Source organism: Polyodon spathula, chromosome 1, assembly GCF_017654505.1.
Source record: "Polyodon spathula isolate WHYD16114869_AA chromosome 1, ASM1765450v1, whole genome shotgun sequence".
Taxonomy (NCBI): domain Eukaryota; kingdom Metazoa; phylum Chordata; class Actinopteri; order Acipenseriformes; family Polyodontidae; genus Polyodon; species Polyodon spathula.
In genome coordinates this window covers 19,054,472-19,066,478 of record NC_054534.1, presented here as the reverse complement: position 1 = coordinate 19,066,478, position 12,007 = coordinate 19,054,472, and the positions used below count along the sequence as shown (strand labels likewise).

At 34.9% G+C, this 12,007-nt stretch overlaps 1 protein-coding gene across 3 annotated transcripts in view; it reads left to right on the top strand.

The window, feature by feature from the left end:
* The window catches only part of LOC121315149 (colorectal mutant cancer protein-like), a 146,689-nt gene that overhangs the window by 83,628 nt on the left and 51,054 nt on the right, over positions 1–12,007 (top strand). The window lies entirely within an intron of this gene.

The window sequence follows — 12,007 nt, the reverse complement described above, 5'->3', positions numbered from 1 at the left end:
AGACCACTTGATTTAATCAGTACAGTCTTAGTATTAATAAAACATCAGTGTAGTATTAATAAAACTCTGCAATGCACACTCTGTAGCCCTGAGTTGTGTATCATGTAACATTAACAGCTGGTTTCACATACCCTGATTAGCAATAATCCTGCACTAACATTTGTTGCATCAGGTATTTCAGATTTGGTGTTCGTGAAACTACTTTAAAATAATACAGTTTAAATGTAGTAAATACATTTATTTACCTTTCCAGGTACATTTTAATTTAATTTCACAAACATGTGCATTTCTTAGTGTGCTTTGCACACCAGGTTTGTAATTGTCTTACCCCATTGATTTTGGAATATTAATTATTTACTGTGTATTTGTTCTAATTTTATGTGTTTTAAAAATAAAATTAAAAAAATGATTTGAATTTGGCTGACTCTTAGGAAAAAGCTGCTTCAATACAGTACATTGGTTAGAATAATTCCTGCCAGCAATGTCCCCACACTTTTCAGTCCTTCTTTTAATTTTGTAATATAGTAATTCTTAAATTACAGTATTTACTTTTAATACATTGGAATTTCTAAAAATGCAATGGTGACCTCCATCTCACAAGGGTTAGCAAAACATTCTCCCTATTCTAGAGACCCCTACTGTTCCTCTTTGAAATGGGCAGATCAGTTCTGTGGCACCAGGTTTGCTTCCACTATCTGAAAGCTTTCTCCTTTGTGTAAGCCGATGCGTGAAGTGTGCCTATAGTGAGTATTTGATTTCTAAACCTGGGACCACGTTGGAGAGACTGGATCCAAGGATTGGATATTTATCATTCGTAAATGGTGCAATTTATGACGGCACATTTTTCATGTATGTTTACTTTTCAATTTCACAGAAAATATTTATTTCTGTATGAGATTTGTTTTTTTCAACTTGCCCCTGAATGGTATTCAGAAGAACTATTGTACTAAAACATATTTAGTACAGGTGTGTCCTTAGCTGTACAGTTTATGCATGAGGATTAGCATGAAATAACATTAAATCAGGATTTCACAAGAGCTATTACTAGATGCAGCAATTTGAAAGCCTACATTTGTGTCGCAATCATGATAAAATGACTACAGCTTTAATGCTGATAAGTGTCATTTAATAGTAATAAGAAATTGCAAAATCAGTTCTGATGAAAAATAAAGACTTGATAATACCAGTAAAATGTCAAGGTCACCTTACAGTTATTACAAAGTATCTGATCTGAGTTTGGCATTGCAATCAGCTCACAGACTGGTGGATAACCTGAACTCTGTTCCTCTCATGGTGTGTGTGAATACAGTGGAACCTGTCATCTCATTTAATTGGTTCCAGGGGTCCATCGGATATGTAAAAACGTTGCATCTCAGTGGGAGGTGTTATACTACATTGTAGTTGCTTTATTAACATCATGGCATTATAAATGATCAATGTTAGGTATACTCTAGAAAGAATCTGTGAAAATTATTGCAAAACAAAGCATATAATACACTAATTAGCAATTTACAAAACATTATTCCAAAAACAGTTATTTTTTGTTTTTCTTTTTTTGCACCATAAGTGTGTGCTAACCCAAGACAGAAATAGTGTTTAACACAACAACAACAAAAGTGGACACAGAAACACAAACTAGCTATGGAGGTTGACAGTAAATAACATAAGATAAATAAATAATATTAAAAAAAAAAAAAAAATTAACAGTATAGTCATTTTTGTTTTCTTTTATTGAATATATTTTATTGATTTAAAACAAACAAAAAAGTCTGCAACGGAATCCATTCTGCCCTGCTAAGAGTTGAATTTACTGGTTTAGAGTCATAATAAAATGTGCATGAATGTGTAAATGACGCATAAGAGGTCCTTCTTGCATCATATCTTGCAGGATCGCATATGATTCTAGGTTCTACTTTGTCAAAAATTGCTATTGACCCCTGTACTGCTGCCAGTGTACCAATGTCTAGTATTTTGTTCATAACCAATTGTAAAGCATGCCCTCTGTAATCAACGTCTGGCAGTCAGTGTGTTAAATTAAAATGTGTTACAATCCAGGCTACAGTATAATGCATGGGAAATGTTTTCCGGACAGGGATATTCCCAGTGGGACAAGCATCATTTACTCTTTACTAGTCTGCAGGGGTATTGGTCTCAAATTGAGCAAAACCAATATATTTTTGGGGGCTTTTCATTTGACGTCTACTTAAATTTATCCTTGGCATGACTTACCTTTCAAGTAAACAGATCTGGGTTGGTGAGGTCAGATGAATAAAATATAGAATTGAAATGCTTCTTGGAAAGAGTGGGTATGTGGAGAGAATCCCTTCTCTCTATACAAAGGTTATGGAGTTGGCAGTTTCAACACACAAAATATATCCACAGAATGTGCTTTCTTAGAGAAAGGGTATCTGATTAGGTCTCTTGGATATTTATTTCACAAGGTTGATAAATGTTTTATTGATGGCATTCGTTCACAGAGAAATTCTATAATCCCGCAAGCCTTGTTATTGGATGAAGGTTTCTTTGTCATTTATTGTGAAAGCTAGTGCTGAATATGCAGTATGGTCACTAATAACCTAGTAATTATTCATTATCAGCAGAGTGTCATGTAACTGAAGCAAAACACTTGGGAGGGCTTGGAGCAAGTGAAAGTGAAATATAGTGTATACACTAAAAACAACCTGCTGACTGTTTTTGTCATGGAATAAGCTATGTATTGGCAGTCCATGTGAAGAAAGTTCAGTGCATTCTAAAATGGGTTGAATTCGAAGCCGTAGGCTTAAGATAAAAATGGGTTCATGCTAAATTATTTACTGTTTCTAGGCTTTTACTGGGATGAAGGACAATAGATACAGTCTTCTTGAACATCCCATTTTCTATGTGAAATAAGACACTTTACGGAATAGTTTTACATGGCAGAAGCCAAGTAAATCAGTGATGAAAGTCTCTTGCAATTTCTGGCACATTAATCATTTGACTGCAATGTTTTATCATTTCAGGGTCAGCCTTCAGGGATGCATATCCCCAGCCACATAGATACAGTGGAGGTGACTTTTACAAATACATCTGCTGACCCAACTGTGATGAAACTTTCTAACATTTGTATTACCCATAGTATCAGAAATCGAGTAGTTATTATCACGAGACAAGAAATTAATGTTGAAATATTTTGGTTTATATTTTTACTTTTACACAGGAAGATTGCTTTTGATTCAGTTATAATATGTTTTCAAGCAACACCACAACCGTTTCTATAGATTTAGCTATGCAGTATCAGTTTTCACAGTGGTGCCCATAAGTATTAACAGCCTCTATTAATTGTGTTATTATTGTTCTGAACAGTGTTTATATTTAGGTCTTCTGTTAGGTTTGTATTCGTTACATTTTTCGATGCTTTTTTTTTTTTTTTTTTTAGCTATTTTCGAGTCAAATTGGATTTTTTTTTCAGGGCTTTCACTTTATTGTTTTCGGTTACTTTATTTTTTCTGTCACAATATGTATGGTAGCTTGGCAGTACTTGCACACTTCAATTGTACTTTCTTTGCTGTCTTCCACAATGAAATCCTTATGGACACATGCCTATTTTTCTGATTTTTTTCTACCTAATAGTACTGTAATATAGCTTAAAATCTTGCGAGCAAGAACATCTTGTAATTTAAAATCTCGCAAGTGTGTTATAATCCTCCAATAGAAATGTCGGAATTTGTTGCCATCAATAGTTGGGGTGGGTTTAAAGTATGCAAAACAAATCATGTGAGATACAAGTCAGGAAGGAGGGACATTGCCCAACTGCATTTGGAATTTTTTTGTATTGAGGGGGCGGGGTATCGTTTTTTATGTGATAAAACAGAAAATCTAAAAGTATTTATATATCACATTTTAACATTGAGGTGGAAACAAAAGGTTCTTGGTGCATAGCCCACTCATAACTCCAGTTCCTAATGCTATAGTTTTACTGTCTCGTATTTGTATTGTCAACGGCTTGAAGCCCTGAACCAACAGTTATCCACAGTGATTGTGCAGTTTCTTCACATGCCTTGTTCAGGGATCACTGAACTTCTCAGTGACAAGGTCCTTGACCCAGAATCTGGAGAAATCAAACACAGGGATAAGGTACTGTAGTCCAGTAACTCATATAATATTGATTTAGCTACAGTATCCTTTCAAAGTGTAATTATAGGGGAATATAATATTGAATGGGTTTATCTTCAGTGGTGAATAAAACCAATATCTCACTTATCTGTTTGTAGGTTGTACAGTGCCACTGTATTTCCACAGTTTCGTTGTTGCATTAGGAATGAATGTTTTGATTTTGATATCCCACATAGATTTTCTAAGTGAGAAACTAGACAAAATTTGTCTAAAAACTTTAAAAGCTCAATTTGACACTTAAGAGTTCACATCAACAATGTAACGTTGCGAACTTTTACATCATTTAGAGCTGTTTAGTATAAGGTATTAAATTATCCCACTTGGATTTAGAAACCTTGTCTTCACTGTGGAGCAGTATTGTCGATTTGGCTCATATAGGCCCATTTAATTAGAAGAAAGTTCATTGCAATCAAATTTTAATTTCCAAATTAATCTCAATTGATCCATCTAAACCATCAGAGAACTGCATCATTAATCAACACAGTGTGTCTAAACAATGAACTTCACACAGTGCCAGCTTAGTATGATGAACGTCGTTCCATGGGTCAAAATGCATCAAATTCATGGGACAGATTGATATTCATTTATAAATACACTTTTTGATCTCCTGTAATCACACTGCGAGTCTTGTGTTAAAAAATGCTTATTGCACAACTTCAGATCAAATATTACAGGGCCAACCAACAAAAGGCTGTGTGCCCTAAAGCAGTTCTTCCCCACAATGGTACATTGTTAAGAATTTCTGAATAGTCTCAAAACAGGTTTCTTTGTTTATACTCTACATTTTTTATATGTACATATATAGTACAAATGCAATATACAATAAATGACTGAAATCCCAACAACACATTGAGCTCTTTGTTTAGCTCAATCAGTAAACTCTTAGCTAATCTGTTTTTTTTTTTTAAGTTTAATAATTGTACGCGTTTTACCTGACGCATTTGTACGAAGTAAATGTTAGTGTAACTATTGATAGTCACAATGCTGAGTAACCACAAAACAAAGCACATATTAAAAAAAAAAAAAAACAGAGATGACCAGTAGAACAATCCAGTTAGAGCTGTTGTAGTCCCAGGTGGCCAAAATTAGGTAAGTCAAATTTAAAGGTTTCTGTAATATTATATAATATATTGCAAAGTTGTTGCAAACACCTTTGTTACTGCAAGGCATGTTCAGTGGTACATTTTTATGATGTATGCCATAAGAAATATTAGCCTTAATTATCATAACGTAATTAAGAGTAAGGCATCAAAGTGTGCTACCTCTATTTTCTTTGTAAATGTAGCCGATGTCTGCCATGTTGCCATTGTAGTGAAACGATGAGTTAAGCTATATAAGAATAATATAGAATTACCTCTGATAATCCATTCAGATACTGGAGCCACTAGAGCGCACATTGGTCTCTGAACCTGGCTGTGATATTGTTTTAAGGAAACTACTTTTTCTAGTAAACATTTGCCATTTCACTACACTAACAATTATGTTCAGAATGGAAAGCACAAAATAGATAAAGCTGTTCTATCTCTGGGAAACGCATAAAGCAGGGTGTGGATATTTGTATGTAGTGCCCTTCTAAAATTAAGTGTTATTTTTAATTTTATAGAGAGGGTCTGACACTTTCTTTTAAATATGGTGTCTGGTCACATTATAAGTCTATTAATAATATTTTAACTGACACTCACTTTCCATGTCTCTATACATGGTTTCTTGCTTGTTTGGTATTTTTTTTCTGGGAGTGCATCGGCCAGTTGATGCAGTAGGGCCCAGTCCAAAGCAAAGTGACTGGAGATTACCAGTCCTACAGCCCTAGGTTATTTTTTGCTATAAAGGTGTAAACAAAGATCTTGTATTTCTAACAGTGGAGGCGTTTGTCATGCATTTCATGAAAAGCTAGGCATTCAAACAATCAAATCCGCCTACCTAGAGATCAGACTTATTTACAGAAACTGTCTTGGTTGGACCACAATACAGTAATCAATAAAAACATTACGTTAGTCTCTGTGGAGATGGCTTAATGTCCTAGAAGCAATCTTACGGTTTTAGTAGAGATTGAAGTCTTGATAATTTTAGGGACAGATGGATTCAAGTGTATTAGTGTAGTTGTATTAGTAATCTATATCTTTTATACAGCTCTGTTGTATATCCCAGGTAAGGGATAACACCAACTTTTGTTAGAGTCAGAAAACGCACAAACTGATGGTTAGGTTCCAACTGCGTTTGGAGTCATATTTCAAATGGCATTTTATTTTAAAAATTATTAAACAATATTTTTTTTAAAACCAGACTTTTAAGTGATCTATCTTCATTTGAAGTCCAGGTTCATGCTACAGTACGTGCAGCAGAAACATCAGACTGTGGAGAACACAATCTGTCAGTGCCAATGCCTTGAAACAGTATGGAGAGCTGCAAAGTTTCCTGTAGGTGTGAACAAGGCTGCAATAAGGAAAGCCACAATGGTTAACTCGGACATCATAAATAAAGCAAACAGGAAAACTAACATCCAATTAGGAATGCTTTTGATGTCACTACGTGAGCAGTGGAAGTTCTTTTTTTCTGTTGTGTTGGGCTGTTTTGGTGGAAGGAGAGTAACAGAATACTGAATCGCCCTTGCTGAGAGTGAATTCTGTGGAGGTCTTCCTCTTTTACAAAGCATCATAGTTTTAATTCTACATTCTTTTTTCCTGCTCGGGTCAAGTTACTTTGTTTATTTTTATGTTGCTTTTTTTTTTGAAGGTGTTGTGTCTTTAAAGTATGAAAAAGTAACCCTTCCTCTCCAGCCCCCCCTGTGCAGCTCAGAGAGAGAGAGAGAGAGAGAGAGAGAGAGAGAGAGAGAGAGAGACACATACACAGAGAGAGCAAAAACGGGAGACACTCCATAGGATTGCTTCAATTGAAGAAGTAGCTTTGAACACAGGCGGAACAGCTGCCCGTTTTCTTGTGAGGAGGGGAAAAGCAATCTATGCTTTTGAGTGCAGCGACTGTAGGACGTGTGACTTACCGGATAATTTATTTAAATCTCCCAAGAGGTACCTTGTTGTGGGGCAATCATCAGAAACAAGAGAAAATAAAGGTTCTGCAGTGAGATATACTGGTAGAGGTGGTGTGCTTAAGAACAGATTTCTTATAGTAAAGGTAAGGTTATTGATTTTTTTTTTTTTTTTTTTAATCTCTCCAAGAAATAGTGTAGAGCAACTCTATTTCCTGTAGCACAGCATGAAATGAGGACAAGCGCAGGCTTCAAGACAAAGAGGCCATTACTTTTGGGAACCAAATCTTTAGAGAGTTTCTGTACTGGAGCTGCAGTGTATTTTTGTAGTTTAAAAAGTCAAATTGTGAATGTTGTACGTGAATACGGGAAGCCAGTATCTGTGCTTGGTTTTAGGAATCAGCAGGAAGAGGTGTGCTTTTTTTGGAAGCTTGACTGCAGAAAATCCCAGCTGATGTCAGAGTTTTTATTTTTTTTTAACAATATCCCTGAGAGAAGTAAGTGATGTTATTGGAGTTTTGTTTTAAATGCCTTGGTAAAAGAGTTAAATATATCAAACAAATGGTCAAGAATCAAACTTAAGTCCTGGGAACTGCTGTTAAATTACGCATTTACAGTACCTAGTGGTTAGCTTACAATACATTTAGGACATTTCAGAGGTTAAAAAAAAGGACTTTTCCTAAATGAAAATGGAGTGTATGTAAAGCTGTGAAAATGGTCTCATATTTATTTTAAAATAGCTTCAGAGTCAGATAACTACTACTGTGTAAAGGCCTCTCCATTTGTGGTGTCTCCAAGACTATAGCAATTCAATATGTGTGTCTCCGGTACATTTGTTTTATTTTTAATATTTCAGATGTCTGGGTTATTCCTTACACCAATTTTTAGTAATTTTAATTTTTATTTTTTTTTTTATAATTAATGGTACTTGTTTTTTTAAATGTAACATTGGCTAAAGTTATGCTAATATCACATATTTATTAAGCATTTTCTGGAGCATTTTTCTTGAAGAATCTATTGACCCTGGACGTGTGAGGCAGGTTTACTTCCAGTGGTGAGGCGTGAGTCTAACAATGTTAAAACCTGTGCATAGTATTTCTCCTTTGCCATCTCATTGTAGATTTAGTGCATAGACTGCATCTAGAGAGTCAACCTTTCATTTCAGTTACAGCTAGATCACATTTGCATGGACTATGGTAAGTTCTCTCCTAACTATAATTAAATCATGTGGTCAATAGAGTCCCTGAACTTTAATGAATGGGGATGCAAAGTGCTAACCTTATAGCTTATTTTAAGCTATTTATACAGTCGTCTCTGAGTTTTCTCAAAAGAGTTGATGTGACTGTTTTCTTAACTAAGAACTAATCTCCTCTGTATACATTGTTTTCATCAATGATGATTTTTTGTTCTTTTTCTAAGGATCTCTTTCTAACCCAATATTATGGAATATAATGACAAGCAAGGTATTAGATGTTGTTTTGAGGGAAGGTTTTCTGCTAATGTATAGGGCAGGGTCCTTCCCAAGGGCACTGGGCTTTTAACATAATTATAACTCTATGGGGAAAAAGGGTACTTAGCTCTAAGTATCATTTAAGTAACAGATAATGTAAAGGTAGAGAACACCCTTGCGTTCATCCTTATGTGTTTATAGGTTAGTATCCAATTAAAGCATTTCTATTGTAGTTGCCTTTTAAAAACTGAGGAACTGCTATGGTAGTTGCCGTAATTAAGATTTGAGTAGCTACTATACTGAAACTGTTATCAATCTTAGACACAAAGATTTCGTTTAAATAATAGTGGCTGCACTGAAATATACTCCATGCTAAAATAATGCTGACACTGTGTTTTTTCAGGCTATCATTTTTTTGTTCACTGTACACAGCTTTTTTTATTTTTTTTCTTTCAACTTGCAGCCCAGTTCATTGCTGTGCGACTTAGTCCAAACTGTCTCAGCGAACCTGGTTCCATATTGTCACTAGTGTCCTACAACAACATTTGCTGGTGTTACTTTAAAATGTGATTCAAATAAATGGTATACTAAAGTAGATTATGGTTCAGCATCAATTAGTGAAAATAATCTGGATGTTTTAGATCTCCTCTTGGCTGGTGCCATCTGCCTTTGATTTGTAACAAAGTGTTTCTTGTTCAGAATCTTCACAAGCAGTTTTCTTACCCATAAAAAGTTATGTAACTAAATGGCAATGGCATTTTGAAAACGTTTGTAAGGGAAGTACAGTAACTTGCCTAGGGTCGCATATAACCTGCTACCTGAAGTATTAGTGAAAACAAAGACCTAGTGATAACCTGAATACTTAACTCCAATCTTTGCTAATATTAATTTAGCGTTGTCTGTTTTGAGGAGATGTAGTCTTGAAGATGTCTACATTGTAACTCATTCCTAAATGTATTGCACTCCCAGCAACACTGCATAATAACTGACATTTTAAATGGCATCTAAAAAGCCAACTCAACAGTAATCCGCATTTTTCATTTTTTTATTATGTTTGTTTATGGTGAGCAGTTAGGTGACCTTGCAATATCTGAGCATTTCTGTATTGATTGTTGCATAATGTCTTGTTTTAGGGTGTCGTTTTGTAAGAATTATGTTGGCTAGTGAGGGTTGGTTCAAATAGGGTGTTTTTATCCTAGCTTTATTCCCCCTTTAATATATCACCCTGTCAGCTCTGTTTGAGATTCTAAGTTGTTTCAGGTGAAGGGCCCATTCGTATAGCCAAGAGGAAGGTGGCATTGGACCAATTTTAATAATCCATGTTGAGAGTGCTACCACTTTATCTGGTGCAACAGGGAGACCCTTTTTATTATTTATCTTCAGTTAACGCAAGTTGTGAACCTCTTGAAGGCACACCTGAAGAGTTTAACATAAGATCAAAATCAAAACTCAGCATTCTAGTTTTGTCAAATTAATATTTTAGTACTAATACATTTGACAAGCTGTAGGAACATGTCTACATTGCCTAACCATTGATGGGCACTGTTGCTTATTACAAGCATAAGCACATTCATTTAAAAAATATCTTTTAAATCCCCTAACCCTCGTTGGGTCTGTCTTCTCGGTGCCATGTACACTATTTAGAAGCACTGGATTGTTCTGTTGGGCTACAAGTGGGCTCCTAAATTTACAGTATATACAGTAGTTGTGGAAATGCACAGATATTTGTACTCATCTATCTAATGAGAAAAGGCTCATTCACAATAGCATGAGATAATGGCACACAGTAGTGATTGTGATACAGTAGTAGAGACTTGCTGATCACTAAGCATCCACTGGAACTCCCATAGGCTCATCAACATCTGTAAAATATGTTTCTTTCCTTCAAACAGATAACAGAAGTACATTATCCTGTAATGTCATTTTCCCAGAGGTTACTGTTCCCAAGAGTAACAGCAGCTTGCTCAAGATGTACTTGCTGAATTTAAAGTTATGCCAGTAAATACATGCAGAGGAACCTGTTTCTGTGCTTTGTGTAACTGTGTTACATACCTAATGAATGTGTGTCAGGTATTCAGACTCTTATGGAAACACTGCTCTTTAAGCATTAAGTATTGGGAGGAAAACTTAATTTCTTTCTTTCAACCCATCAGAATGCACTGATGGTACCAATAGAACCAAGAGGATATGTCATTTCAACACTGCATGCTGTGCAGCTAATGTTTATGTTTTAACAATACCCTAGACACACAGACAATACTGATGGTAATCTTGAAGTTTCTTCTGTTGTATTTGTAAAATGCTGTTTTTTGGGTTTTTTTTTTAAATCTGTCTTTTTAGGATTATAAAACAAAAATAAAGTCACTCAATCACCTCATCTTAAATGTTGTTAACATTGGGTAAACGGCTACAGAGACCTGCAGTATAGCAATGCTAAGTCAGTGAGAAATAGTGACAGAACTAGCAAATTTGACAGCTGCAAGTCAGAAGTACAGTGTTGGCATACAGTATGTGCGCCAAAGGATTCTGACTCAGTTTAGATAATTTATTAAATTGAAAATTGGTAAGATAAAGAAATTCATGTTAATTGTTTTGTCTGTGAACTACATAAAGTAGGACCAGGTGTTTTATTGCGGAATGTGTAATTCATTTTTAAAAAGATGTAGTCACCCCTTTAAAATGTATTATTTTAAATGATTTAACCAAAGACGACTGAAGGAATGTACACCTCATTTTCAATGATATCCAGAAATACTGTAAAATGAAACATATTTATGTAAACATCTGGCACTTCATGGGGTCATTCTAGCTGTTCAACTTGGTATAGCAGTATGAAGCCGAGAAGCATGTGTGAATGGTTTTATTTATGGGCTGTATCTGTAGAGCCAAAGTAATTTCTGTCTTCTGTGATGTGTGGAATTGCTACAACCCTATAGTTTTTCTTTTGTGGTATGTTACTGTTATTGAAAACAATATGGGTTACAGTGCAGTACTACCATATACAGTATTCTTCACACAAGTGGAAATTAGTACTCGCATTTGAAGGCAGATAGTGTGTTTTTTTGTTTTTGTTTTATATATATATATATATATATATATATATATATATATATATATATATATATATATATATATATATAACTATACGTATGATATATTATATTTGAAGCCGATTTTAATTTGTAATGTTCTGTTCGAGATAAGTGTAGGGATATCCATTTGTCAAAGTTTTGACTTCTTCGTTTGTTCTCGAAAGCTTTTGTGAACTGCAAACTTGATTCGGGGAATTAAATGAGCATTTAAAAAACAGCCCTTACCAAAACATTGCTTAATGTTTTGCGAATAGGGCCCATTGGCACAAGAACAAAAGAAGAGCTCTTTTGGTTAGCATGAGAACTCTTAGCTGCCTGTTTATCCAG